The sequence below is a fragment of the Lynx canadensis genome, chromosome B3 (genome assembly GCF_007474595.2).
Source record: "Lynx canadensis isolate LIC74 chromosome B3, mLynCan4.pri.v2, whole genome shotgun sequence".
In the NCBI taxonomy this organism is placed as follows: domain Eukaryota; kingdom Metazoa; phylum Chordata; class Mammalia; order Carnivora; family Felidae; genus Lynx; species Lynx canadensis.
The window spans coordinates 13,719,987-13,745,332 of NC_044308.2; the positions used below are offsets into that span (position 1 = coordinate 13,719,987).

The 25,346-nt window shown below is 41.1% G+C and overlaps 1 long non-coding RNA gene across 1 annotated transcript; it reads left to right on the forward strand.

The window, feature by feature from the left end:
• The first annotated feature begins 2,520 nt into the window (after positions 1–2,520).
• On the forward strand, positions 2,521–12,508 carry LOC115515556. Its single transcript, XR_004343744.1, has 3 exons — positions 2,521–2,732; positions 4,303–4,430; positions 11,930–12,508. It is a non-coding gene; the product is annotated as an uncharacterized LOC115515556 (long non-coding RNA).
• The last annotated feature ends 12,838 nt before the right edge of the window (positions 12,509–25,346 follow it).

Sequence of the window (25,346 nt, forward strand, 5' to 3'; positions counted from 1 at the left end):
CGAGTGGGGAAGGAGCAGAGAGAGAGGGAGACAGAATCGGAAGCAGGCTCCAGGCTCCGAGCTGTCAGCACGGAACCCGATGTGGGCCTCGAACTCAGGAGCCATGAGATCATGACCTGAGCCGAAGCCAGATGCCCAACCGACTGAGCCACCCAGGCACCCCCGAATAAGTAAATTTTTAAAAAGTATTTGGAAGCAGAGCATAAAGGAAAAAAGACAGGTAGCTGAAGCCATTCACAATTCTGAGTAAAATTTGGTCTAGCAGGGCATTTGGATGGTGATTCAAGACGTAGTCGGGATTTAATTCTATTTCGGGGGCGCCTGGGTGGCTCAGTCGGTTAAACGTCTGACTTCAGCTCAGGTCATGGTCTTGTGGTTCGTGGGTTCCAGCCCTGCGTCGGGCTCTGTGCTGACATCTCAGAGCCTGGAGTGTGCTTCGGATTCTGTGTCTCCCTCTCTCTCTGCCCCTCCCCTGCCTGTGCTCTCTCTCTTTCTCTCTCTCTCTCTCTCTCTTTCAAAAATAAATAAACATTAAAAAAATTAATTCTGTTTCAGTTAGGTTTTTGTGCTCAGGCTGGAAGGCAGCCTTCTCCAAAGAGCAAACTAACAGAAAATGTACAGATATTGGCATCTATTTCTGTATTATGAAGACGAGCTTTCTCTGCTTTCCAGGCCAAGTCTTTGATTTTCCTAAGATAAGAGAATCAGCTGGGGAAGGAGAGTAGGTCTGCAACCAAACCCATAAATACCACAAGTCTCTAGTTTGGGATTCAGGAAGTTGTAATCTGATTTTACCTGGCTTATCTGACTGATTTATTATTTATTTACAACACTAACATCTTCACTCATTTATTCAGCAGGAAGGCAAAGTGAGGAATTGGAAAGTTATTTGAAAACTTTGATAAATACAGTCGGTTCAGCGTCCGACTTTGGCTGGGATCATGATTTTGTGGGTTCGAGCCCCATGTCCAGCTCTGGGCTGACAGCTCAGGGCCTGGAGCCTGCTTCAGATGCTGTGTCTCCCTCCGTTCTCAGCCCCTCCTTCACTCGTGCTCGCTCTCTCTCTCTCTCTCTCTCTCAAAAATAAATATTAAAACATTAAAAAAAAAACTTTGATAAATACATGTAACTTCACGGGATCTCCACCTCAGTGTGTATTTTCAGTAACACACTCGGAGACCTCTGTCATCTGGATAATTGTCCCAACTTGTCACTTCACTGTAATTGTAAAAACAAAACAACCCCCCCCCCCCCCCGCCCCCAATAGGACACAATGTTTTCTAAGCTAAGGGCAAAGTCTCTATGGAACTTTGGATTTTCTCAGAATGCATGAGATTTCTAGGCAGTTGGTTAACTCATACGGACTTTGCACCTTTTAGAAGCATATAGACGTTTGTAAATAGAGTCTCGTTTTTGTATACAACTATTATAAGAACACTGGGGCTTTGCTCTTTTAGGAAGAGAGAGTTTCTGTGGAACAATCAATAGAGAAACCCTGCATGGCTTATTTTCTATTATGTATACCTTACAGGTCATGGAGTCAAGTACTGTGGCAGGGTTTCTAAAAGGCCGGTGATTTTTAGGAAAGAACATCAATAACATATGTAGCCGAGCAAGCTAAAATAATTACAATCAAATTTCATGCTTCAGGGCATAAACTGATTTCCTGCAAGGGTCAGGAAGGAATTACGCTGCCTTCACCAATGTGTACTGCATTGGGTAAATGACTCCCCTATTTTTGTTTGGTGTGCCTTTCCCCCCGCCCCGAAACTAATATACTGATCATACGCCCATCCTTGGTTGCATTAGCTTTCTTCCTGGTACCTAAGAACCTTTTCTGTAGCACAGCGCACTGGACGGGGCACAGGTTGGGAAGCGTTGCCTATAAAATGCAAACGTTCCTTCTTGGACACGTTTCTGAAAGTTGAAGAAGGTCTACAAGGGAGAATCTGGACGGAGAAGAAAGCAAAAATAGTGTGATTTGGGATTTTCAGCACACCGGCTTAAAATGCAGCGAGGACCACTTTGTCCCCTTTGAGACCCTCTCAACCCGTCCACTTCCGCTCCCAGCTTTTATTAATCTTCCCCCCCCCCCCCCAGCTAACTTTTGCCACGGAGGGGCGGGGGGTGGGGGGGAATCTCCATCGAAACATGAATCTGCTCTTTCTCAGACCTTCGGCATCACGAACAATAGATTCTCACCTTTTGCCACCATGTTGGAGGGGAGGAGGGGAGAGGAGCAAATGGTTATTCTCAGGCGCTCCTTCTACTACAAACTTGGAGCAGAGGTCTTTGAGCTAATTAATTACATTCTGTATATCTGAGCCAGCTAGCACAGCTCCTCGCTGACACTCGGATACATCTGGGCCTGATAACAATTGCAAATACTCAGGGCACACTTTAGGGAAAAAAAAAAAAAAAGGCTTATGTTACAATGTGCAACAGCACGTTTTACAGTCCTCGGATCGGTCAGATAAATAAAACAGCTCGAGTCCAGGGCTTTGTGGGGGGAAACGTACTTGGTAACATTTCACCTAGAGCAGAAAAATTTCCCCACTGACAAGGGACCAGTTTGACCCGAAGACAGTGTTCAGTTCCTCCGAGGGACAGTTTTGGAGATTTGGGTCCGACGTGGGAGCGTAGAAGAGAATTTACAAGAAGCTCCTTCTGCGCACCCGTCCGAGGAGCGGGTGTAGACGTGAAGAGACTGCGCGTTCCTCGCCGCGTCCGGGGTAAATACTGAAAAGATCATGTGAGTCCGTTTGGGAGCCGCCTTGGGGGGGCAGGTTTAATGTGTTGAGCACAGGTAGGTGCCTTTCCAAAATCATCAGTCGTGCTTCGGGGGTGATGCTGGGAGCACGGAAGGAAACACCTCCCAAAGCCAGAGTTTTGCGTACGACAGAAACAATTGTCGATGTGCACTTGGCAAAGAGCTGGCAGGCAGTCCCTTCTGCTAACACATGCTGTATGTCAGCAGTCAGCCTTCTTCCTCCTGTGGAGAGCTGCGAGGTCATAAAATAGAGGGGTGTCACTGACTTTAATCTGGCAAATATCCCTGTTCCTCGAGTTTACGTCCTTTTTAAGTGCAGCTTTGACGCGTTAGTATTTAATATTCTTGCCCTTTCCCTTCAGTGTGTGGTTTTGTGGCACGAATCCAGGATGCCCAAGGTATTCATTTTCTCCATCTCATGCCCCTGCTTTTCCAGAACATTGCTATTTCAAAGTTGCACATAGTACGGGGCCCCCGGGTGGCTCAGTCAGTTACTCGTCTGACTTAGTTCAGGTCATGATCTCGAGGTTCATCAGTTCGAGCCCCGAGTCGGGCTCTGTGCTGACAGCTCGGAGCCTGGAGCCTGCTTCCGATTCTGGGTCTCCCTCTCTCTCTGCCCCTCCCCTGCTTGTGTTCTGTCTGTCTGTCTCTCTCTCAAAAATAAATGAATGAATTAAAAGAATAAAAGTTGTATATATTAGCCACAACTTTATTACAGAGGACAAAAAAAATGTGATTTTCCATTTGTAGAGCACTTTGGACTTTACTCATGCAGTTTTTTGTTTTTTTTTTTTTTTTTTTAATGCACAAAACAGGACAGAGAGGTAGTGAGCCCCCATTTGACAGATGTAGCAACTGAGGAAGTTGTTCCAAATTCTCCAGTTCTTAAGCAGAAATGGAGCTCATTTCCACAACCCATGAGCATCCATAACTAAATAAAGTGCTTTTAGCCATTATACTACCACCTTTTGACTGTGTAGCGATTTCCATTCTGAAAGCAACTTTTTCTCCTACATCATCTCCTTTAATAAATAAATTCAAAGGACACCCGGGTGGCTCAGTCAGTTAAGAGTTGGACTTTAGCTCAGGTCATGGACTCATGGTTCGTGAGTTCAAGCTCCACTTTGGGCTCTGCGCTGACAGCTCGGAACCTACCCTACTTCAGATTCTGTGTCTCCCTCCCTCTCTGTGCCCCTCCCCTGCTTGTATTCTCTCTCTCTCTCTCTCTCATGAAAGAAAGAAAGAAAGAAAGAAAGAAAAGAGAGAAAAACTCTAATTAAAATAAATAAGCTTTAAAAACAAACAAATAACTAAATACATAAATCCGATATAATCCACCCATTTAAAAATCCCTCTCAATTCAGAGGCACAGGGATGTAACTGAATTTCTTAGCAGAGCTGGAGGAACTGATGGAATGTGAATTTTGGTATTCCTTTTAGACACTCTCTTGCATATATGGATATCGCATATACCGAGGAGCATGTGTCACTTTGATGATGATACGCCCTGTCACCCCATTTGTTCTCTTAAGGAAGCAAATAAACACGGATTTTCTTGAGGAAAATGAATGGGCCCAGAGACCACGTTTCATGCCTTAGTGAACCCCCGACTCCCTCCTTCGAAGGCCATCTGTCCTTGAGACAAAAAGACCACTTTTTGGTAAGTTGTGGGGAGGTTTCGTTTGTTTGTTTTTTGGGGGTGAGGGGGTGGGCAGGGGTATCCGTGTCTCTGGAAAGCCGGCCCCTGTGTTCTCAGGGGTTATAAAAATGGGACTCGTTTTTATTGGCAATCCACAGCCGTAGTGCTGAGACAAATACAAATTGGACGGTGTGGATCCTCAAAGGTGAGAACATACAGCTGTTGGGAATTGCGGGAGAATCTGACCAATAAAGGAAGTCACTATTTTTCCAGGCCTAAAGTGAGTTATAGGGCGAGACGGGTGTTGTATATTTATGTAAGGCAGCGACGGGGAGTTTAAATGGCCGTATATTGCCGAAAGAACATCATTCACATTCAGGCCGAGACAAAAGGTGGAAATGAAGTAACATCCTGGCCAGAGAAGGGCTCACGACAGAATAATAACGTTTCAGAGAGGGGGGCCACGGAGGAGGCTGTGGGTAGGCCTCAAAATGAGGAAATGATCAAAATGCCTTGTCAGGCCTTCAAAAAACAGTTACACACGCGCGCGCGCGCACACACACGCTCAGGATTAAGGCCTGGCCAAGCGTCCTTGGGAAGGAAGGTCATTTATCTTTCACAGAAACGCGTACACAATTACTTGCAACCTTCATCAGTATAGTCAGCAAGATAGGTTTGGCAAAAGAACTAGAAAAAATATATATCAGTACACATATTACAGTTGGGACCCCATTTGGTGTGCATTATTATCATACACTCTAGCCTCACTGCATCAGCGTGCATACTAATTCAGGACAATATTTGAAGGACTAAAGTGGTTCCGGCTGCTCAAGACATTCAAGGGAAGGGGGTTGGGAGGTGGGGGTGGGGGGGGGAACTGTCTTATCTCCTGTGTTTATTTATTGTGTCCTTTTGTTTAGAGGAAGTTGCATGGAGAAGAAAGGGATCATGAAATTATACTCCTGTAATGGCAAATGGTGAAAGGGAAACAGACATTCATTCCAGAAAAATAATCAAAAGAGGACGGGGTGGGGGGGGGGAGGGAAAAAAAAAAAAGACTTTTAACGTTCAAAAAATATACATAGCCAGTCTGTGGGACTCTTTGAAAAGGCTGTGCTTCTGTTTGGTAGAAATGGTCTCCAACATCCCCTCCCCCCCCACGCTAATTAAGATGTCAACATTTTTAATGGCGATCACAGTGAATGTTGCAGAAGCTTTGGTCATTTTAGCAAAAAAAAAAAAAAAAAAAACCCACAAAAAACAAAAAACAAACAAAAGAAAACAACCCACCAGGATATAAAATAAGGATCTCTAGTCACACAGCTTTTGGTTATTACTAGCTTAGAATGCTTATTAAAATACGGGGTCCTGTGGAACGGGGATGAAAACAGTCTGTCTTATCCCTGAGGTTTATTTATTTTTGAAACGCATGTAACAGTTATGAAAAACTTACAATTAAAAAGGCTCCATTCAAAATGTGTCTGTGACCGGCCACGGACAAGATTTGAAAAGTCTACCTTATTAGGACAAAGCGCCATGAGACGTCACAATGATTGTGTGCCAGGGAGACGTAATTTAAAACCTACAGCACACATATACAACCTCAAGCATCCTTAAAGTTTTAAGGGCATAGTGGAATCATGACATGGATAGATTTGCTTCCATTTTCTCTTTTCTTTTTCTTTTTTCTCTACCATTTAGTAACTGCATGCTAAACTGCCATTAAAACAAAACAAAACAAAACAAAACAAAAACCAGTGGATCGGAATGATTTAATTTTCTTCTCGGACCCTTTCGAAACCGTATTATTTCTCGCTGTTTCAGTCATGCCTGACGAGTTTGCACATCCAACCCCAATATTATCGGGACATGGTATTTAGCAACCTTTTCAATAGCCAAAGGCAAGGGAGACTAAGAATGGACTCTCAGGCTTCCTCCTCTCCCTATAAAACCAGCAATTTGCAGATGGGAACCGCTCAAAATGCATTTGCAGGTGAACTTCCCAGGCACAGAGCTGAAGCCACAGATTTCTAAGAATGACAACTTCAGCACATCCGTGAAATGATCCTACTCGCCAATTTCCTATTTTTCCACAGGGGACATCTCAAGGGCTGGGGTCATGCAAATTCATTCCCGGCTTCTGAAGCATCAGGTAATGGCCAATGCCAGAGGCGGGATTCCAAAACCATTAGCCCAACTGGTCTGATCCTATATGGGAAAACCCGATACTTGGGCCCCGCACCCCATCTCCTGGCCTGCCTGCCTAGTACTAAAAATGCATCAGTGGAGAAAATGCTGAAATAGGTCACGCGCTGAAGCATATCCTAGAAGTGTTTGATGAAAAACAAATGCCATTTCCACAGAGTTTGAGCTCCATTGAGGAATATAATACCTTAAATACAGATTGTTCAGTCTCCACTCCTGTGTTTGCTATATATATAATCCACACACACACACACACACACACACACACACACGTGTATATGTATAGAAAATCTATCTGTGAGGAATTCCTTGAACCAAGAATCGTTGGTCACACCTGCAGCATTTCATTCTAAGAAGCAATACTGGCAGAGGAAGAAAATTCTTCCTTTCTTTGGTTTTTCCCTTACATGTTTGAGGAAGGAATCATTATTAGAACAGTTGCTGGCATCCGGCATCCGTGTGTTGTGGTGTGTTGAAAAAAAAAAAACCCCTCCCTTTAAACGCAGATTTTAACCTTTCCACCTTGGCCTCTTACATTTTCTTTCCTTTTACTCAAAGCATTTAGGTAAATTAGGATGAGGTCCTTCCATAAAAATGCAAGGGGATCAGTTAAACTTTCATCTCTAATTTATTCATGAAGAAGTGAGGTCTTGCCTGGTCTTGCTGTGCACCATCCTGTCAGAACGACTTTCTCTCTCGTTGAGAAGGGAGATGGAAGGACAGGAAATCAGAGCTTGGGTTTTGCTAGTAATTGCGGCCAGGATAAAAATGCAGGCGTCTTCTTGCTTGGGGATGCGAACGGGGGCAAAAGTTTCAAAACACCAGAACTTGGACCGGAGGAGCATCTGTATGTGTGGGAGCGTACAAATAAAAGCACGAATTATAAACATAAATATGTAGCTATTACGAATGCATCAAATGTAAACACGTGGCTTCTAGAATCCACCTGTAAGACGCCTATCGATTCCACGCCTCTAAACCTATTCATCATCGTGGCGTAGGCACACCATCGTGTCAACGTACGAGTGGACGCAAAGCATTTACAACAATGGAAAACACGCCCGAATTAAATTTCCCACACCGTACCATTTCCAGCTCTGTTTTGTAGTTACAACTTCCCGCGAGCTTGCTAGTGTAGACTGTCCACTTTAATGATTCTTGCTCTCATGCATAAAGATGAAGCTCTCTGTTGCCCTGCGTGTGCAGGCAAACACGTGTGCGAGTCGCCCCCACCTTCTTGAACAGGGGCAAGTTCAAAAGATTTACTCCTCTTTTAAGAAGACCCTCGTTTTCTCTTTCAAATTTAACTGCGGTGTAACACGTGTAACGTTCTCTCTTAAAAGTTCCTCATCTTTCTTTTTTCCTTTTTAAATCATTTCCTGTGTTTTTTTTTTTCCTTTTCCTTCTCCACTTCTGAATATATTTCACATTTGTAGGCTTGTGGGGAAGGAGCTCAGAGTCTTATAATGTGAAAGACCTTATTCTGGTTGATGAATAGGTTCCTCGGTTTTGCCATTCCCACCCCGGTATTCAAAAATTATCATCTTTTATACATGTGCGAAAGGGAGGGGGGTGGGATCTGGCATTAGTTCTTTTAGTCGTCAGGAAATTACAAAATGTACACTTGCAAAGTAAGCAATTTTTGCAGTCGGCCCGCACATCCATCTTTTTAATGAGCCTTGTTTATAACCTGACGCCATGTTTCTAGTCACCTACCCTGTTTACGTCTTTGGCCCCTTTAATTAAGAGAAGAACCAGTTAAAAGAAAGTAAGAAGAAATATTAATATGATCTGATTAATTCAGCTAGCAGGAGGTTATGGGGTACCAAGGTTATTATAACCTATAAAGGCAATGTGAATAAAGCTGTATTCATTTGTAATTTTATTAGGCGGAGCAAATTAGTGAGTCTGCATAGCAGTGACAAAAGACCCGTTCCTATTTTTCCTTACCCCCTACTGCAAGGGCCAGGTGCCCAAAGTTAGGCTCCATATTAGGCAAATGAGATCTGATACATCTCAGCTGCACATCTAATGAGAACCTCCAGAGCTGGTGCTGTGCTAATTTGGAAAGATTAGCTGGGATGTTTGTGTATGGCTGGTTAAAGTCCAATGAAATAAAAGGAAAGCACAGAGAAAAGGGAGCAAAACCAGCAAAGGGTTAAAGACCTGAAGACAACCGGGGGGGAAGGCCAGAGAGAATTGATCATGGGCAAACTATTAGAAACAAACTATCAGGGGCAGTTTGCGGGGTGAAGAGAAAATTCTGTTTTAGGAGAAACAACCACGGAACCAGTCTCTTTCTAATAATAAAACGCAATAAGGTCCACCCGCCGTGGGGTCCCCCTCGCCTTGAACCTTCCCACCCCAGCCCCTCTGACATCAGGAGCCCAGCTTTTGTCCACTTTCGTGGAGTCAAAGAAAACTGCAGGGTTTATTTCCGGGAAGGATGTGGCGAGCCCTGATCAGTTATGGAGTGCTCAAAGGAGAGTAAGACCTTGGATTGCGAGTAACTTGTTCTGGGAGGGTTCCGCAAGAGGATCAGACATTTGTGATAAATTTTAACTTGATAAACGAGCGTTGGCTTGCGATGGCAGTGGGGTACCTGACACCGAACATCACATGATCACGACTGAACCAACAGTTCTTGAAATTCGCTTTGATATACAAGTGCTTTGGATTGCAAGCATGTTTCTGGAAAGAATTACACTCTTAAACCAAGGTTTGATTGTAAAAGTAAGTAGGCATGGTGGGAGTCTTTAATACAAAGATCTCGGTATCCTTCCAGAGAGACATTCTCTTGGGCTGGTCTGTGGCTTTTGAAAAGAGGCTTCATTCTTCCAAAATCCTGATTTGTTTGGGCCTCTGATGTACGAATTACAGTTTCCCTCATCTTGCTTTCATCTCATCAGTTTTTCTGAACTCAAATTTCAGAGTCACTGCCAATCTGGTATTTGTTCTGGCCTGCCTTGGCATCTCCCGGTGATGGCTCCAACCCTTACCTGGCCTATGCCTGACTCGCTGTTACGACCTCAACCCTGAGAACTTGGAGTGTTCCCTTCCACCACAGTCCAGAAAAAGGTTTTGATTCAGTTAGGGGTAAACTCTGTTATATCCTGAAAATTAAAATTAATTGTGACAGTTCTTAGTCTGATGCATACCCTAGACATAGACTCCTAAAGGGCTCATCTGAGCTCTTAACCAACTCTGAGTCAGAAAATTCACCTTTTACATGTATATAGTTGTACTTTACTGGAATATCTCTGGAATACTATCCAAGCTAGTTACATGTTTGCCTCTGAGAAGGTAACTAGGTGCATAGCGGACAAGGTGGGTTAAGAGAATTTGTTCGTCATTCCGTACCTCCTAAATCGTGAACATGAATATGTTCCCTATTTAAATCGAGATCTTTTCATGATTTTTTCAAAGTACAATCTTTCGCCAAAAAAAGAAAAAAATTGCCTTTTATAAGAAACAAAACAAGCAAGCAAATGGAAAAAAATAAGAGACAAATCAAGAATCAGACTCTTTCTTAATTATGGAGAACAAACTGGTGGTTACCCAAGGGGAGGTGGTAGGGGGATGGGTGAAACGGGTTCAAGTTCAGGAGGACACTAGTCACGATGAGCGCTGGGCGATGCCTGCAATTATTGAATCACTCTGTTATACAGCTGAAACGAACATAACACTGTATGTTAACTAATTTGAATCAAGATAAAAACTTCAAAAGAGAAAAGTAGCCTTTTCCCACTAGTACGGCATCCTATTGAGTGTACTCTTAGGAGAAGAAAAAAATCGTAAGTTGGATAATAGCAACAACAGAGTCCAAATAGGTCATTTCAGAAACCCAACGGAGAAACGAAGGACATTCATCTTGAACAGGCATTTCTATGGCCGAAATTATTTGAATGCTTTACACTGTGTTCAAAACAAATATAAAATAAGTGAAAAAAATTAAATAATAACAAGGAAATCCTCCCTGGTTGAGGAGAGAAACGACTTCTCAAGAAAATAAATCTTTTATTGGAAATAAATGAAAAGACAGAGCATTATATTGGACATAAGTGTTCTCTCACCTCCAAGTACAACATAAAGTAGGAGTCCTGAAAATGCGAAAAAAAAAAAAAAACAATCATGCAGTGATCTCTCTTTATGCAAAATGCACCTCTAAAGTTTTAAAAATACATATAACGGTTCATGTATACGAATGTGGGAGCAAATCCCACAGTGAACACATTTAAATACCTTCCAAACTCTTTGGGATTTTTCCTCCAGAGCGATACTCTCCTTTTTAAAAATGGCTTTCTATCACTTTTTTGATAGAAAGTGTACGCGGAATTGTTACTATTTACATAACATTTCAATGGCCCCCTGGTTCTCCCCATCATCACTTTGCTTCCACTGGTCAGGTGAGAAATGGTTAAAAACATCTCCGGAACAGCAGAGCTGATGCATCGCTTAGAAGAAGCTAATACTATCATAGTAGGGACTCAGGGACTATCTATTGAGTCAAATAAGTCAAATAAGTGTTCAAATGCATATCACACACAGCTTGGTAAGGTGACCTGTGGTTTTCAATCAGAATCAATCTTTCTTTCATCACTGATGCCGCTGCACTCATGACGTTTGGTTTATTCTGAGCGACAGGGGTTTAGCGCAGGTCCTCTGGTCAAAATCCCAGTTCTCTCACTACATGCTGTGTGTCTTTGGGCAACTGGCTTAATCTCTCTTTGGCTTTGTCTCCTCGTTTGTACGATGAAGGAAATAATGGTAGCCCTCAGCTCTTGGAGTTACTTCGAGGATTAAATGACTTAGTGCCTGTAAATCACTTCGAAAAGTATTTGACATATGGCAGTCCTTGATAAACGTCAGCTAGAGTTACCATTTTACCTTTTATTTTAGGTACAGCTTTTATAGCAGTCTCTCCCCAACTTGTGAAGCCCGTTGGAGAGAGGGGCTGGCTTCTTCAGCTCCCTGGTACCTCTGTGCCTAGCACAAAAGCCCTACCTCAAAAGAGGGACTCGAGACATGCTGACATTTTCTACACTGCATGGGGGTAACAGTCGTTGAAACGATCCTGCTTAGAACCCGTCTTTCCCTCTCCACTTAGTTCTTGGGTTTTCCCTCTTAATCTTCTGTTTTCAACAGCCGCAACGGAGCAGCCAATAACTACCAGACAAGACCACGTGGAAGCTTGAGTGTTAAGTGCCATGTATTACAATACTGATAAAATGTTGACTTTGTGTTAGTATCTGTGGGCTACAACAGGTGCCATGAACGTTGGTACCCTTACTCTCTCTCTCTCTCTCTTTCTCAAGAAAAAGATGCCGTTGTTGGTGTGCGAATCCTGGAAGGAGCCAAGATTTGGGAAAATTGTCTCTGCCACCTTCTAAGCTACTCTTCATATCAAGTAAAACCCAACTCATGGGATTGGGACACGTTTTGGTGAGATAAAATATGTAAAATACCCAGTATTCCGTAAATGATAACTATTGTTACAATCCTCGTTTGCAGAAAAATTCACCTCAGAGGATTCCCATAGGCATAAAAGACTTCAAGCAAACATCATTGGGTAATAGTTGCACTCGTCGTTGGTAATAGTGCTTTGATTGGAAGGATTCTGAGTCGGAGCCCACACTCGGGGGACTGGGTCTGTCATCTGGAAGCAATCGTGCCTCGTGCCCTGTCCAGGAAGGGTCAGCACTGTCCTATGCTTTTTCCACATAGACGGCAAGGATCTTTCCAAAGATTCCAAGCCCCCTGGATTCTCTCGGAGATCTGATGAAGCCTCTGAACCTGTCTTAGAAAAAATGATTTTAAGTCAATAATGTAAAATGCACTTTAAAAGACAGCCATTAAAGGGGTGCCTGGGTGGCTCAGTTGGTGAAGCATCCGACTTCGGCTTGGGTCACGATCTCACAGTTCGTGAGTTCGAGCCCCACGTCGGGCTCCGTGCTGACAGCTCAGAGCCTGGAGCCTGCTTCGGATTCTGTGTGTGTGTGTCTCTCTCTGCCCCTCCCCTGCTCTCTTTCTCTCTCTCTCTCTCTCTCTCTCTCTCTCAAAAAGAAATAAAACATAATAAAAAATTAAAAAAATAAGATACAATCATTAAAATGCTGATACGACCAACTCATAGTGTCATAATATCATATGTGCTTCTTTATTAACGTAGTAAATAACAAGATCCAGTGACAGGTCTCATACCTATCATCCTGTTAAAGATGTATTGAACAAACATGACACTGTGATGGATCTGTGGCATATTTAATGTAATAGAATTGTATCCATCCCTTGGTGCAAAATCCTACGTATTCTTAATACTGTTACCATGTTTTATCCACATTCATAATGAAAGGGAATGCTGCTTTTCAGTTAGAAATTGGTGAAAATAAAGATGCATCCATCCATTTTGTCCATCCATTTTCATGGACCCCTTGCCCTGGAGCCCTAGATGATGAATCACTGTGCTAGAATCCCAACTTAAAACCCTGGCCTGAGACCTAGAAACTTCTTTTCACGTAATCAGCTTGGTATATACCGTGTTTCTCCAAGACCACCTCCCTGGTCGCCCTCCAGCACATACTCTTCCGTCGAATGACGTTTGTAAGGGCCTTCAGAGATCAAGTCTTAGACATTTTTGTGGACACGTTGAATTGTTCCTCCCACCTACACAGGCTGATACCATAATTATTACGGTTCTGTTTCTAGTGAGTTGGAGTATCTTGGTATAAATGTTATGGTTTCTGAAAGTCAAGATTGAAGATAGATGCAAGAGAATTCAAACTAAGCTATGACAATATTTTAAGAAATGAAATGCTTTGAGAACAGTCATAAAACAGGAAGTGCCTTAAGACTTGGGAAACTTCAGACTCAGTTGTGCAGAGGGAAAAGAGCAAAATAGACTTTGGACAAGCATGCAGACTGCGGGATAGTAATTCAACCTCAGCTTTACAGCTTTTTGACATGGACCCATATTCCTAGATAAAGGTTATAATTCATTGTCCTGGCTATGAAACAATTCTTCACATGTTGGATTAAAAGCCCAGAGTTTATATATAGAGCTGGGTATATTGGGACAGAGTGATGTGTAGCTCTAAAAAGGGAAACACAATTTAGATTAGGAACCTATTGTAAAGACAGGATACGGGTTTAATTTTTTTTTCGTGTTTATTCATTTTTGAAAGGCAGAGAGACAGAGCACAAACAAGGGTGGGCGGAGAGAGGCGGGGGGGACACAGAATCCGAAGCAGGCTCCAGACTCTGAGCCATCAGCACAGAGCCCGATGCGGGGCTTGAACTCGTGAACTGTGAGATCATGACCTGAGCCGAAGTCGGACACTCGACCGACTGAGCCACCCAGGCACCCTGACAGGATACAGGTTTAAATTGGTGATTTATGTATTTACAAATATTGTGCATGTTATTGACTCCCCATGAAAGTAACAAGTCCAAAGGGATAGTTAAAGTAAAACCTTACTCATCGCTCATATCTTAATGGTGACTGAGAGGGAGAACGCAAGATGAAGTCTCCCAAATCTGACCTTTCAAAGGCAGACACGGTGTGGCTCTTCATTGCTTGTTTACATTTGCGATAGTAAAAAGATTAATTGATTGTTCAATAAATTATCACTTTGCAGATGGGGTTAGTCTCTTAAACAAACCACCAATCACCTTGTTAACACATAGATATAAATAAATCGCTTCAATAGAATGAAAATTATCCCCTATGTAGGTGTGGCAATTAGATTATTGATTTCAGGTAAATGTCTAATTAATTATGCAATAGGCTTCATTTCTTCTGTTAATTAAACTCCTGCTCTTTTAAGTCAATAAACTGTAGCCTCAGGAGAAATGAGAAGTTTCCCATTTGAAGAGTCCAGGCACTACCCCCCCAAGTGGGGCAGAATATGGAACCCTTCCTTTTCCTTCAACACAAAGACCCATATGGGGACGAACTTTTAAGAGTAAATTGTATTTCCAGTTCATTCATTGTCTATTTCTAGAATCCAGATTAAATAGAAATCCGAAAAGAAATACTGAACTTGAAGGGAAGCCACTACCCTGTCTTTTGTCAGATCCTACCTAACAGAAATTAAACTCTCTCTGTCTGATTTGGTTTTACAGAGACCAGCTCTAACCTACCTTTACACAGTCTCCACCCAAGGTTCAACTCCTTCCGAAATCGTGTTATCCTCATTTCAGTGTTGATCATTCACATGATCTAGCCGGGAGAAAAGACTATTTTTAGGATTGTCCTGGGATCAGAGCCTAAATGCAACTCATGTCCTCACCAACATGCCTTGTCCTATTCTTTACCTTGGACCAAAGAGTGATCCATAAACGACTTGTTTTTTCTGTTCTACTTGGGAGTTGACTAGTTGGTTTCTCTTCTCTTTTTGGGTATGTGAGGGGTGGGCTGAGGGGTGGAAGGTGGGGGCTGTAGCTGCTTTGCCTCACACCTGGAATCTGAACTTGGCTATCCCTCTCACTCTGATTTCATAAGTTGATAAGGCTTCTGACCCTTTGACTGACTCCAGGTTTTGCTTTTCCTACCCTGGCCTCAGTGCCAAAGTCTCACACATGTCCTCTCTTGTAAATCAAATGTTTTGTACATAGTAGAGGCACAATATTAATCCAGTAAATGAATGGAAGGGGGGAGGCCACATTGTGTATTTGTGAAAAGCCCTGGGTAAATTCAGTTCTGGAGAGTCTCTAGCTTCCAGACAGCAATGAACTGATTCTTTTCTTCTTTTATGCATTGACCTAAGGATAGTCCACAAAATTAAAAATTACAGTGATAGTCATGAATATTTATTGAGTGCTTACTATGTTTCAGACATCATTCTAAGATAAATGGCATCCATTATGTCATTTAATCCTCAAAGAACACTTTCAATACCCACTTTATTATCTTCATTTTACAGAAAGAGAACATGAGGCATAGAACCCAATGTCACAGAGTAAGTGTTGGAATGAGGTTTTAAACTCAGGAAATATGACTACAGATTCTGTGCTTTTAACACCTACCCCGCCACCAGTGATCACTCATAGGCAGAATGAGTGACCAGAACCAAAGGATCAATAGTGTATCAAACCGGTCCTCTTGGGCGCCTGGGTGGCTCAGTCAGTTAAGTGGCCAACTCTTGATCTTGGCTTCGGTCATGACCTCACAGTTGTTGAGTTTGAGCCCCATGTTGTGCTCTGCACTGACAGCATCCAGTCTGCTTGGGATTCTTTCTCCCTCTCTGTCTCCCCCTACCCTACTCGTGCCCTCTCTCACGCTCTCTCCCTCTCTCAAAATAAATAAATAAACTTAAATTAAAAAGAAAAAAACAACAACTGGTCCACTTGACCTGAAAACTTTTTGGCAAGAATGATAGCTCATATTTAGTAAGACCTTAATTCATTTTATTCATCCCGCGGTGAACATGCAGACTGCCATATTCTCAATGAAATCTCCATCAAGAAGAGGTTGACATTCTATGATGCCGGCCAGGTGCTGAACAGAGGAACACTTCCCACTAATGGTTTTAGCACTAGAAACATGGATAACACATAAATAGAAATCATTTTCTCCTGACCAAAATACTTGCCCAGAGCGTAGAAGTAGCTACAGAGAACTACACACTATGTTTTCATGTGAATGTTGCCCAGTGAGTTTACAGTAAGCCTGGACGTGGTCCTACTGACCACAGAATGACTTTCGATACTTCTTGAGAACCTGGATATTTCCTTGTATGGCAAGAGCTATAATTAGCTGAGGACTCCTAAACTGTACTTGTTAAAAATAATCCCCATTCAAGAAACCTGGTAAAAGTTGTGCTGGTGTTTGCATGAAGCCTGTTATACATAATTTTCTGAAGCTGTTTTCAATCATGCAAATGATTTTTTCCTTTGCAATATGCTAATGCAATCTGATTTATTTCAGTTGTAAAAGTTAATTACAATGTGTTTGTGAGTCCCTAAAGATGATGTATTAAATGTTTATAACCGGGATTATTAAAATGTCCTGTCTCGATTACAGAGCTTCTCTTTCAAACACTAGAACTAATTGTAGCCTTAAATCACAACAACCTCACTGTTAAAATTAACACAAGGGCAACATTGCATAATTTTAATTAATTTTAATTTGGCCAAAGCAAATTAATTTTTGTTTTCTAGAAGGACAGCTACACTCTTTTGTAGCCTGCTTCCACTGAGTATGGAGTTCATAAACTTCTTTTCTTCTGAGCATCTTCATTATCTTTGTTTATATTTTGGTTCCGATTTGCATATCTGGTTCTCTCTGGAGATAGAGGGTGGGAGGGAAAGGAAACCACAGTGGAATGTATACACTTCTGTGGTCAGGGAGACACATTTTTGTCTGTGAGTTTCATAATCTTCGTGGTCCAAGTCTTTACCAATAATAACATTCAGAACTCAGACTTCTATACTTAGCACCCATTAAAAAGCTGCCAACACCTCTTTCAAAGTTGGCAAAACAATTTCCTAGCAAGTACCTGCTTAGAAGACATCAGGTCCAGATTCTTTCCTCCTTTTCCTTGTGCCTAACATGTGAATACCCAAACTGATTATTTCATATGCATAACTAATACTTCCGTTGTTTTATCCACTGTTTTATCAGGGTGTGCTAGACTTAAACAACAGTAACAAACAGGATAAAATTCTGTTTATTCCTAAAACTGACTGATCCTTCCCTGGAAAGCTTCACCTCTAGTCTCCATTTCTCTGAATATCATGGTCAGTCTCTGCATTCAGAGGAAAGCTGTTTTAAAATTAGCCACAGCCGTGATAAAAAAAAAAAGAAAAAGAAAAAGAAAAAATCTTGAAAATATATCTTAGAAAGTCAACATAGCCCCCTGAAATCTAATGTTTTTATTTTTATTTTCTTTATTTTTGAAGGAGAGAGAGAGAGTATGAGCGGGGGGAGGAACAGAGAGAGAGAGAGGGAGACACAGAATTCAAAGCAGGCTCCAGGCTCTAAGCTGTCAGCACAAAGCCCGATGTGGGGCTCGAACTCACGAACTGTGAGATCATGACCTGAGCTGAAGTCGATCGCTTAACTGACTAAGCCACCCAGGGGCCCCCCTGAGATCTAAAAAAAAAAACAAAAAAACAAAAAAATCTGTGACAAGTACTGTGTTAGATTACAGTGCTTTATCTAGCTGACCATAAGTTCTAAATGTTGTAAAGAACTGGATAAATTATATATTTCAACTCACATGTAGATATTTTGGGATGACGTGCGTTCCTGCTTTTGCCAATCATCTAAAGTTTAACCTGCTTGTCCACATGTATAAGCGTTCCTTATGCACTTGATAAACTAAAATCTTAGAAGCAATCTCAGTTTATGGCCAGAAACCATAATCATAGACAAAATGATGCGTGAGTTTAAAAAGTAAAGTCTAAGCATATCAAATAATTCTTTGTGCAAGCCAACACGTTGTCTTTAAGAGTAAAAGAGGACACTGCTGATTAATTGCATGAGAAAAAATTTGCTTAAGACTGGAATCTCCTGGGAAAAATGGAAGATTCGCTCACCTTCCACACTGGGAAATGACTTTGATGACTTTCTAGTTGTATATTTCCCACATTCCTTCTGTCTGTTCCTTTGTTACAAAGATGGGTCTCTGGCAACCACATCTTAATAGCATGATTCCATCCTGATTAGAGTTGACTGGATGGATATGGATATTTGATTGCATGAGATCTACGGAACTTTGCCTTAAGTGTAGTCAGGCATGAGATATTTGGGTTAAACTCTGGATGCGGCTAAATCAGTATTAAACAAAACTGAGGGATGTGGGCAATTCCTTTTCGGTCCATGTTGTGAATGTATTTACTAGATAATAAAAATGTACATTTGGCCACAGATCAGGTCAAAGCATATATATGACAAGTTTCATTTTTTTGACTAAGGAGAATTACCGCTGGGTAAACAGGTAAATGCTGTGTATAGAATTATGAAAGGAAATTTAAAGTTCTTGCCTGGTTAAAAAAAAAAAAAAAAAAAAAGAGGGGCGCCTGGGTGGCGCAGTCGGTTAAGCGTCCGACTTCAGCCAGGTCACGATCTCGCGGTCCGTGAGTTCGAGCCCCGCGTTGGGCTCTGGGCTGATGGCTCAGAGCCTGGAGCTTGTTTCCGATTCTGTGTCTCCCTCTCTCTCTGCCCCTCCCCCGTTCATGCTCTGTCTCTCTCTGTCCCAAAAATAAATAAATGTTGAAAAAAAAAATTAAAAAAAAAAAAAAAAAAAAGAGTGACACGACTCAAGTTACCATAATGGCAACCTACACATAATCAGTACGAAGGTTTTTGGGTCAAATTCAATGACTTTTAAAACAAATCTAACAGAAAACATGTCTTGGATTGAAGAATGCATTTTTTAAAAAATTGTGAATTTGTCAATTAGTAAATTCCATTTTGATCTTGAGTTGAATGTGCACGGATAACAGAGTAAAAGCATATTATTTCTTATAAGTGAATGTTTGCAGAGAACATTAGGGCCTTTTTGAAATTCTTTCTGCTCCTAAAATTATATTGGTCAGAGGGAGAAGGGGCGAATTATGTATTGGTGATCTGAGTAGCTGTATTTATATATGAATGTTTCTTAGGCTTATGTACTCTGTGAGGTCAGGGAAATTATTTTATTCACCTTTGTATCTCCAAGTTCTTAACATAATTCTAACTACATATTCAGTATTAAATGTACTGACATAAACAGAAACGACCAAGGAGATTTGGTATAGGCTAAAAATAAAATTAGACCAGAACCTCAATATTCACATTCCCACCCTTAAGGCAATCAAATAAATACAAATAAAATAAATCTTAGAGCCTTAACCCACTCCCTAGAAACTCTTGGCTTATAATTGGGGAGGTTTCTCTGATACTCTGAAATGCAAAGAAATTCCATCAATGAGAATTAGTATGAATGAGAGTAACAGAAGACACTCAGGCTCATGATAAAGCCTCGGGAAACAACCTCATCGCCTCCTTTTTTTAATATCTAGATTTTATCATTCGTTCTGGGAATTATGCTGTGGACAGGAAGCATAAGTAAAAGGGTATGTTTATAACCTATCAATTTTGGTTGTTTTTTGTTTTTTGTTTTTACTGTATTTTACGGTGCAGGTTTTTTTTTTTTTTTTTTTTTTCCTCCTAAACCTACACTTCACAACGTGCATACGATACACGAAGAGGGCATCCATTGTCAAGTGCTGAAAGGATTTGTTCACTGACTTTACAGATCGCACTCCCTGGCATCTGTGTGCCAAATGGTTAATGGTTGCCACTTAGTAAGAAGCCTCAGCCTGTTATTGACGGAGTCTCTTTCGCTCTCTCTAGTGAAAGGACACTGGTAAGAAGAATGAACATACTTCTTAATGCAGACACCCATGGGCTAGAGAAATAAATCTCACTTTGGCTACATATGCCAATGATGAGACTGCATTCTTCAAGCGCTGTCAGGTTATCGACTTTCATCCCAGGGTTTGTGAAAGACTACAGATTTAGACATGGGGGCTTGTACAGTGACAGAGGAAGGGATCCCAAGACCACAGGCTTCGTCTTATCCCAGAAAAAACTGCTCTATGAGAAGATGTCTCCTTAGAAAGAAATGCATTTTGTTAGATGAGGCAGATAGTTTTCCTGATGGGGTCTGATAATGGCTGTCAAAAATTTATGATCGAGTCTTGAATCTGAAGTGTTAATGCGCTGATTAACTGTATACTGCCCAGACGACAGCCACTGGCCAAGACGGCCAGAAATCACGTCTGGTCACATCCTCCACTGGCGTTCCTTTGAGATACGAATAGAAATGGTCACTTCTCATTTAACCCTCTGAGTGTCCTATAGACAAATTAAAAACAAATTTTATTGGGGCACCTGGCTGGCTCAGTTGGGAGAGCATACAGCTCTTGATCCTGGGGTCGTGAGTTTGAACCTTAAGTTGGGTGCAGAGATGACTTAAACAGATAAAAACCTTAAAAAGATAAATAAGTTTTATTAAAAAGCCAATTGCTTTCTCTACATCAACAATGAATAATTGGAATATGAAATATGAAATTCAGTACTATTTACATTAACACCAAAAAGTCAAATGCTTAGGTCCAAATGTAATAAAATATTTACAAGACCTATATGAGGAAAACTGTGAACCTCAGATGAAATAATGGAGAGGTATTTCATGTTCATGAATGCTAGAAGATTCAATATAGTTAAGATATCAGTTCTTCCCAGCATAATCTGTAGATTCAGTGCAGTCCAAAGAAAACTCCCAGAAACTTTTTTGGTAAATACCAACAAAGCGATTCTAAAGTTTCTATAGAGAGGCAAAACCCCCAGAATATCTGACACAATATTAAAGGAGAAGGGGCTCCTGGGTGGTTCAGTCAGTTGAGTGTCCCACTCTTGATTTCAGCTCAGGTCATGATCCCAGGGTCAGGGGATCGAACCCTGCATTGATTGGGCTCCATGCCCAGCATGGAGCCTGCTTGAGATTCCCTCTCTCTTTCTCTCTCTCTCTCCCATATATATATACATATATATATATATATATATATACATATATGTACATATATGTATTCTTCTCCATATATGTGTATATATGTATATATGGAGAAGAATACATATATATACATATATTTATATGTATATACATATATATGTATATACACACACATATATATACACATATACACTCATATATATATGGAGAAGAATATTCGGAAGACTGACACTATCTGACTTTAGGACTTAGTATAAATTAAGACAGTATGGCACATATATATATATATACACACATATATATGGAGAATACATATATGTACATATGTTTATATGTATATACATACATATATATGTGTGTGTATATACATATATATATATACACACACACATATACACACATATACACATACACACATATATATGGAGAAGAATATTTGGACGACTGACACTATCAGACTTGAGGACTTACTATAAATTAAGACAGTATGGCATTAAAAAAAAAGAATAGAAACATAGTTCAGTGGAACAGAATGGAGAGCCCAGAAACAGACCCAGATAAATATACTCAACTGATCTTTGACAAAGAGGCAATAGTAATTCAATGGAGAAAAGGATCATTGTTTCAGCAAGTGAAACTGGAACAACATTCACATTCAAAAAAAAAAGAAAGAAAAGAAAAGAAAATGAAAATGAAACACGACACACACCTTACATCTTTCCCCCAAATCAACTCATAATGGATCCCATACCTAAATGTAAAATGCAAAGGTATAGAACTCCTAGAAGACAACACAGGAGAGAACCTATATCTGACTCTGACTTGACGATGAGTTTTTGGATACAAAACCAAAAGAATAAGGCATGAAAGAAAAATTGTTAAGTTCTACTTCATTGAAATTAAAAACTTGGGCTCTGTGAAAGACACTTAAGTAAACGGAGAGACAAACCACAGACTGAGAGAAAATCTTTGCAAAACTCTTATCTGATAAAAGACTGGTAACAAAATAGACAAAGAGCCTTCAAAATTCAGCAATAAGAAAATAAGGAACTCAATCTTAAAACTGGGCAAAAGAGCTGAACAGATACCCATCAAAGAAGATAATACAAATGGTAAATAAACATAAGAACAGATGATCCGTGTCATATGTCATAAGGGGTTTCCCAATTAAAAATAATGAGATACTGTTGTTTCCTATTAAAATAAATAAAATCCAAAATACTGACCACACTGAATGATGTAAGGATGTAGAACAACAAAAATCTTCATTCGTTGCCGGTTATGATACAAAACGATACAACCACTTTGGAAAGCTGCATGGTAGTTTCTTACAAAACGAAGCCTGCTTTTACCACATAATCCCGCACGTGCTCCTTGGTATGCGCACGAATGACGTGAAAACGTAGGTCCACACGAAACTCTGCACGTGCATACTTAAATGAGATTTATTCGTAATTGACAAAACTTGGGAGCAACCAAGATATCCTTCAGTATGGGAATGGACGAATGAACTGTAGTATATCCATAAAATGCAGTATTATTTGATTGGTAAAAGAAACGAGCTATCAAGTCACGCGAAAAGGCATGAACTAAGATTGCAAGTATATTGCTAAGTGAAGGACGCCAATCTGGAAAGGCTGCACGCTGTACGATTCCAGTGCATATGGAATAGACAAAACTGGAGACAGTGGCCTAAAGTTCAAGGGGAGCTGGGGGTGGGTGGCTAGGTGGAGAAGAGAGAATTTTTAGGTCAGTGAAAATAACTTTGATAATAAGAATACGGATCTGTGTCATTATGCATTTGTCAAAGCCATGAAATGGAAGACACAAAGGGCAAACCTTCAAGTGTGGACTTTAGTTACTATTGTATGAAAATTAATGTAATGCATTACACTAATATAAGAGGTAAATAAAAGAGGAATCTGGGCCGGGGGTGGGGTGGGGTGGGGTGGGGGGAAGAGCTTTGTGGCAATTCTCTGCGGTGTCTCATCAGTTTTTCAGTAATATAAATGGTAATATATTAATTTCCAACAAATAAAAATCATAATAAATAAATGTCATCTGCTGTTTATAAGAGCTCTTCCTGGGGCGCCTGGTTGGCTCAGTCGGTTGAGCGTCCGACTTCGGCTCAGGTCGTGATCTCGCGGTTCTTGAGTTCGAGCCCCGCGTCGGGCTCTGTGCTGACATCTGAGGACCTGGATCCTGCTTTGGATTCTGTCTCCCTCTCTCTCTGCCCCTCCCATGCTCATGCTCTGTCTTTCTCTGTCTCAAAAATAAGTAAACATTAAAAAAAATTAGGAGCTTTTCCTAACATGGTGTAGAGATAGTTCCTTCGTCTGTCCAAACGAAGCCCTGTCTACTTGGTGTTATTGCAGCATAAGCTTAAAATCAAGGACTATCAAATTGGAAGCACCTTTTGAATTTGGGGCTCGGAGAAGGTTCTAGTGTTTGTAGCTTCGATGGAGTCCGCTTTTGGTGGCCTTGAACTTAGATTACATTATCACCAAACATTAAGTGTGCTTTAAAAAAATTTTTTTAACGTTTATTTACTTTTGAGACACACAGAGCAAGATCCGTGGAGGGGCAGAGAGAGAGGGGGACACAGAATCCGAAGCAGGCTCCCAGCTCTGAGCTGTCAGCACAGAGCCCGACGCGGGGCTCAAACCCGCGAACCATGAGATCTTGACTCATGAGGTCACGACCCAAGCGGAGGTCGGAGGCTTCACCCACTGAGCCACCCAGGCCCCCCCCCCCCCCCCCGATCATGCTTTAAATAGGACACCTAACACTTGGGGTTTGGCAGTGATGGTGATGTGCAGTTATCAACCTCTTCTGATGCCTTTACTAAATCTCCTAGGCGGGCTTACTTTTCACATGTGTTTTCATAAAACGTAACACATACAGTTTAGCAGAGCATATATGGTTATTTATGCACACATCTTCCTCTTGAGGCCTTGGACCAGGGCATTTCTTTTTTTTTTTTTAATTTGAATCCTCAACCTGACATTTAGGAAATGTTTGTATTTGTGCTACCCGAACAGATTACCACAATTTAGAAGCTGAAAACAACAAAATGTGATACTTCAAGGGGCGCCTGGGTGGCTCAGTCCGTTAACCATCCAACTTCGGCTCAGGTCACCATCTCATGGTTTGTGAGTTCGAGCCCCGCATGGAGCTCTGTGCTGACAGCTCAGAGCCTGGAGCCTGCTTGGAATTCTGTGTCTCCTTCTCTCTCTACCCCACCCCTACTTGCCCTCTCTCTCTCTCTGTGTCTCAAAAAATTAAAAAAATTAAAGTAATATGCATTTTTATGGAGAAAAAAATGAAAAAAAAAACGCATACCAAAAAACTACCCATATCTTATGACCTAGTGAAATGTTGATGTATTTTCTTCTGGACTTTTATTTATAATTGTTTTTATATAAATATACTTACATAGTTTCCATTTCAGATCTAGACTTACACAGTTTTAAATCATGCTTTTCTTTTCCACCCAACATTATACTATTAATATCCTATTAGCTGTATACTATTAACCCTGATGTAGATCTCTATCTCATGACCACAAGGTCAGGACCTGAGCTGGTATCAAGAGTTGGACGCTCAACCGACTGAGCCACCAGGTACCCCGTTTTTTAAAAAAAGATACTTAATATTTGATTTGAGACTTTTGAGAATACTTCATTTAAACGTTACCCTAGATGGGGGCATTTAGGTGGCATTCATTTAAAAGAGCATCATTGTGATCATCATCTTTGCACGTCACGGATTTATTTTCTCATTGTTTTATTTAGAAAACCTTCATAAAAGTGAAATTTCTGTGCCAAAGAAATCCTCGATGAGAACATAAAATATATTTAAATATATAAATCTTTTTTTTTACATAGTTCTATATTTTACCAAGGTAAAGGAACTGAAATCAAGTGAATAACTTGGAAACTCGTTACAATAGTGTTGACAGACAAATGGCAATACATTGAATTTAAAGAGCTTTAAAGTCAATCAGAAAATAAACTGTTTATCCAAAGGAAAAACAGGTAAGGCACATAAACAGATGTCCTATGGAAGACATACAGTCAATAAACATGAAACAGGGGCGCCTGGGTGGCGCAGTCGGTTAAGCGTCTGACTTCAGCCAGGTCACGATCTCACGGTCCGTGAGTTCGAGCCCCGCGTCAGGCTCTGGGCTGATGGCTCAGAGCCTGGAGCCTGTTTCCGATTCTGTGTCTCC